Source organism: Coregonus lavaretus (genome assembly GCF_964263955.1).
Source record: "Coregonus lavaretus genome assembly, contig: HAP1_SCAFFOLD_3826, whole genome shotgun sequence".
NCBI lineage: Eukaryota > Metazoa > Chordata > Actinopteri > Salmoniformes > Salmonidae > Coregonus > Coregonus lavaretus.
Window position 1 is genome coordinate 44,082 of NW_028156077.1, and position 6,000 is coordinate 50,081.

Sequence of the window (6,000 nt, forward strand, 5' to 3'; positions counted from 1 at the left end):
TGGTGTGTCTTTGGCATAAACATTTGTGTAATTGTCCCGCTGAAAAATAAAACTATCCCAGAGTTAGGTTTTCAGAAAACTGAGGCGGGTTTTCCTCAAACTTTTTACCTGGGCTTTACTCCTTTCATATTTATTGTGATCCTGACAAACTCCCCAGTCCCTGCTGGTGACAAGCATACCCATAACATGATGCTGCCACCACAATACTTGAAAATATGTGCTGTGTTGTATTGGATTTGACCAAACTTTTAGTTTTTAATTCAGGCCAAAAAAGTTAATATATTTGCCATGTTGTCTTGCAGTATTACTTAATGGCCTTGTTGCAAACAGAATGGATGATTTGGAGATTATTTTTTAAAATAGGCTTCCTTCTTTTCACTTTGTCCTACAGGTCAGTAATGTGGAGTGAATGGAATGTTGTTGAACCCTTTACATTTTCAAGTATTGTGGTGACAAGCATACCCATAACATGATGCAGTCACCAGCATACTTGACAATATAAAGAGTGGTACTCAGTGATAATAATAAGCCACTTAAGAGACGCTTTTATCCAAAGCGACTTACAGTCATGCGTGCATACATTTTTTTTGTGTATGGGTGGTCCCGGGGATCGAACCCACTACCCTGGCGTTACAAGCGCTGTACTCTACCAGCTGAGCTACAGTTGTGTTGGATTTGTCCCAAACATAACGCTTTGTATTCAGGACATAAAGTTAATTTCTTTGCCACATTTTTTGCAGTATTCATTTAGTGCCTTAGTGCAAACAGGATGCATGTTTTTGAATATTTTTGTTCTGTACAGGCTTCCTTCTTTTCACTCTGTCATTTAGGTTAGTATTGTGGAGTAACTACGATGTTGTTGATCCATCCTCAGTTTTCTCCTATCACGGCCATTAAACTCTGTAACTGTTTTCAAGTCACCATTGGCCTTATGCTGAAATCCCTAAATGGTTTCCTTCCTCTCCGGCAACTGAGTTAGGAAGTACGCCTGTATCTTTGTAGTGACTGGGTGTATTTATACACCATCCAAAGTGTAATTAATAACTTCACCATGCTCAAAGGATTATGCACACCGAGTGAGTTCATGCAACTTATGTGACTTGTTAAGCACATTTTTACTCCTGAACTTATTTAGGCTTGCCATAACAAAGGGGTTGAATACGTATTGACTCAAGACATTGCAGCTTTTTTATTTTCTAAAAACATAATTCCACTTTGACAATAAGGGGTATTATATAGTGATACAAAATCTCAATTTAATCCATTTTAAATTCAGGTTGTAACACTGTGTGAGGGGCCTCCCGAGCATCGCAGTGCTAGAGTCGTCACTACAGACCCGGGTTCGATCCCGGGCTGTGTCGCAGCCGGCTGCGACCGGGAGACCCATGAGGCGGCGCACAATTGGCCCAGCGTCGTCCGGGTTAGGGGAGAGTTTGGCCGGCCGGGATGTCCTTGTCCCATCGCGCTCTAGCGACTCCTTGTGGCGGGCCGGGCGCATGCACGCTGACTTCGGTCGCCAGCTGTACGCCGTTTCCTCAGACACATTTGTGAGGCTGGCTTCCAGGTTAAGCGAGCAGTGTGTCAAGAAGCAGTGCGGCTTGGCGGGGTTGTGTTTCGGAGGATGCATGGCTCTCGACCTTCGCCTCTCCCGAGTCTGTACGGGAGTTGCAGCGATGGGACAAGATTGTAACTACCCAATTGGGGGTAAAAAGTACAATAATAATATATATAATAATAATAATCCACTGTGCATTAAATCCATGTTTACAACAACACAACAAAAATATACTGTAGCTACCGAGCAGCAATGAACGGGGTTCACAGAATGACAGAAAAGACACAAGATCAGTTTTACAGCAAAGCACTATCATGTATCATCCTTTATTTGCAATCAGTGAAAGCATTACCATGTTGATTTAATTCTCAATTGGTACACTCCACATTAGTGTTCCAAAATACTCCACATTAGTGTTCCAAAATACTCCAATACACTCTCACAGCTGTAATACGCTGACTGCGCAAACGGCAGGACTTCCGGTTTCTAATTTGACTGAATAACAGATCCACTTTTCACTACTTTCAGACCACAGAATACGGCAACAATATGTGACATACTAATAATTACAATATTTCACATTGTTCGTCTGCATAATCTAACATTTTTTTTTTTTGAGACAAAGTCCACTAGATCAATAGTTATTGCTCTAGTATCCTATGGTGCCACTGGTGCCATTGAACGTCACTACAGACCCGGGTTCGATCCTGGGCTGGTGCCACTGGTGCCATTGAACGTCTATAACTGATCTGGGGTCAGTTATTCTGTCCCCTCATTGTGACTCCAACACAAATCAACAGGGGGTGCTGAGACATTTTTTTTTGTCGACTCGCTGCTGACAACCATTTGTATCCGCTCATACAGGATTAATAAAGGCCCAGTGGATTAATAAAGGCCCAGTGGATTAATAAAGGCCCAGTGGATTAATAAAGGCCCAGTGTATTAATAAAGGCCCAGTGGATTAATAAAGGCCCAGTGGATTAATAAAGGCCCAGTGGATTAATAAAGGCCCAGTGTATTAATTTTTAAAAAAAATGGTGATTTATCAGTGGGTGCTGCAGCAACTTCCCACTGTGTTTTCTTTATCTTAATTCCTCCACTTAAAATTGAAACATAATACAGAAGCTTCAATTACACAATGCTACACTAAACATTGCATGCTTTGATACAAATGTTACAATATTTTGTAATTGCTGGCCAATCACAATGATAAATGGCTATTTAGAATATTTAGCAACTCAAAATACCATTCACAATCATAAACAGAGTTGAAATAGAGCCAAACGTTAGCATTTTAACATTAGCCAAAAACGAACTCTATTTATATCAATTATATAGGCTCATTGTCCTCCCTCCCAAAAGCCTGAAAGGGATGAGAGATCCAAGCCTACGGGTTCGTAGATTTAACCCCAAAGTACACACACACACTTACACACACCAACTGATTGGCTGAGAAGCTACCCAGAAAGGGGCTGAAAAATAGCCTTAATATGGAGTTGGTCCCCCCCTTTGCTGGAACTAAGGGGCCTAGCCCGAACCATGAAAAACAGCCCCAGACCATTATTCCTCCTCCACCAAACTTTACAGTTGGCACTATACGCACATTGGGGCAGGTAGAGTTCTCCTGGCATCCGCCAAACCCAGATTCATCCGTCGGACTGCCAGATGGTGAAGCGTGATTCATCACTCCAGAGAACGTGTTTCCACTGGTCCAGAGTCCAATGGCGGCAAGCTTTACACCACTCCAGCCGACGCTTGGCATTGCGCATGGTGATCTTAGACTTGTGTGCGGCTGCTCGGCCATGGAAACCCATTTCATGAAGCTCCCAACGAACAGTTCTAGTGCTGACGTTGCTTCCAGAGGCAGTTTGGAACTTGGTAGTGAATGTTGCAACCGAGGACAGGCGATTTTTACGGTCCCGTTCTGTGAGCTTGTGTGGCCTACCGCTTCGCAGCTGAGCCGTTGTTTCTCCTAGACGTTTCCACTTCACAACAACAGCACTTACAGTTGACCGGGGCAGCTCTAGCAGGGCAGAAATGTGACAAACTGACTTGTTGAAAAGGTGGCGTCCTATGACGGTGCCACGTTGAAAGTCACTGAGCTCTTCAGTAAGGCCATTCTACTGCCAATGTTTGTCTATGGAGATTGCATGGCTGTGTGCTCGATTTTATACACCTGTCAGCAATGGGTGTGGCTGAAATAGCCAAATCCACTCATTTGTAGAAATAAGGTTAATGAAAATAAATAACTTGCTAACATCCGATAACATTCATATATTAGCCATTTCTGAGACTCACTTAGATAATTCCTTTGATGATACAGCAGTAGCAAGGATATAACATATATAGAAGAAACAGGAATGAGGAAGATGTTGCTATTTACAGTGCCTTTGGAAAGTATTTAGACCCCTTGACCTTTTCTACATTTTGTTACGTTACAGCCTAATTCTAAAATGTTTTTTGTTTTTTCCCCCTCATCAATCTACACACAATACCCCATAATGACAAAGCAAAAAAAAAAAGGTTTTTAATTTTTTTTGCAAATTTATAACAAAAATGAAAAACATCAATACCTTATTTACATAATTATTCAGACCTTTTGCTCGAAATTGAGCTCAGGTGCATCCTGTTTCCATTGATCATCCTTGAGATGTTTCTACAACTTGATTGGAGTCCACCTGTGGTAAATTCAATTGATTGGACATGATTTGGAAAGGCACACACCTGTCTATATAAGGTCCCACAGTTGACAGTGCCTGTCAGAGTAAAAACCAAGCCATGAGGCTGAAGGAATTGTCCGTAGAGCTCCGAGACAGGATTGTGTCGAGGCCCAGATCTGGGGAAGGGTACCAAAACAATTCTGCAGCATTGAAGGTCCCCAAGAACACAGTGGCCTCCATCATTCTTAAATGGAAGAAGTTTGGAACCACCAAGATTTACTAGAGCTGACCGCCCGGCCAAACTGAGCAATAGGGGGAGAAAGGCCTTGGTCAGGGAGGTGACCAAGAACCTGATGGTCACTCTGACAGAGCTCCAGAGATGGGTGAATCTTCGAGAAGGACAACCATCTCTGCATGGTAGAGTGGCCAGATGGAAGCATTGTGGTGGCAGCATCATGCTGTGGGGATGTTTTTCAGCGGCAACGACTGGGAGAGTAGTCAGGATCAAGGGAAAGATGAACGGCGCAAAATACAGAGATATCCTTGATGAAAACCTGCTCCAGAGCACTCAGGACCTCAGACTGGGGTGAAGTTTCAGCTTCCAACAGGACAACGACCCTAAGTACACAGCCAAGACAACGCAGGAGTGGCTTCGGGACAAGTCTCTGAATGTCCTTGAGTGGCCCAGCCAGAGCCCGGACTTGAACCCGATCGAACATCTCTGGAGAGACCTGAAAATAGCTGTGCAGCAACACTCCCCATCCAACCTGTATATATATATATATATATATACGCTACCAGTCAAAAGTTTTAAAACACCTACTCATTCAAGGGTTTTTCTTTATTTTTACTATTTTCTATATTGTAGAATAATAGTGAAGACATCAAAACTATGAAATAGTTACGAAACTATGAAATAACACATATGGAATCATGTATTAACCAGAAATGTGTTAAACAAATCAAAATATATGTTCTATTTGAGATTCTTCAAATAGCCACCCTTTGCCTTGATGACAACTTTGCACACTCTTGGCATTATCTCAACCAGCTTCATGAGGTAGTCACCTGGAATGCATTTAAATTAACAGGTGTGACTTCTTAAAAGTTAATTTGTGGAATTTCTTTCCTTCTTAATGCGTTTGAGCCAATCAGTTGTATACAGAAGATAGCCCTATTTGGTAAAAGACCAAGTACATATTATGGCAAGAATAGCTCAAATAAGCAAAGAGAAACGACAGTCCATCATTACTTTAGGACATGAAGGTCAGTCAATCTGGAAAATTTCAAGAACTTTTAAAGTTTCTTCATGTGCAGTCGCAAAAACCATCAAGCGCTATTATGAAACTGGCTCTCATGAGGACCGCCACATGTGTAACTGCCTCTGTCGCCAGTTTATTTCATGTATTAGCACTTTAGTTTATTTCATGTATTTGCACTTTTTATTATTTAATTTCTTCTGAATTGTACGTTTACAGCAAGACGGAACTAATTATTGGTTCCGCCCGAGTGTTGTCACCCGAGCGCCTTTTAGCGACGCACCGAGGAAACTTTACCGCAAAAAGCGAATTATTTTTCCACTGTTATCGTGTTTAAGTGCATACTTACAAAGAAAGTATACAGAAGAAGATAAAGGACATTTAAAATGATGTTTAGCACCTCTGTGTGATAAGCAGCAATGAGGTTTGTTGACTATTTATTTTGCTATGAGGGTGTTTGTGTTTACGTGCGTCATTTTTTGGTGTAAAATATACATAAAGTGTCTAGCTGTATGAGCTTGATTAT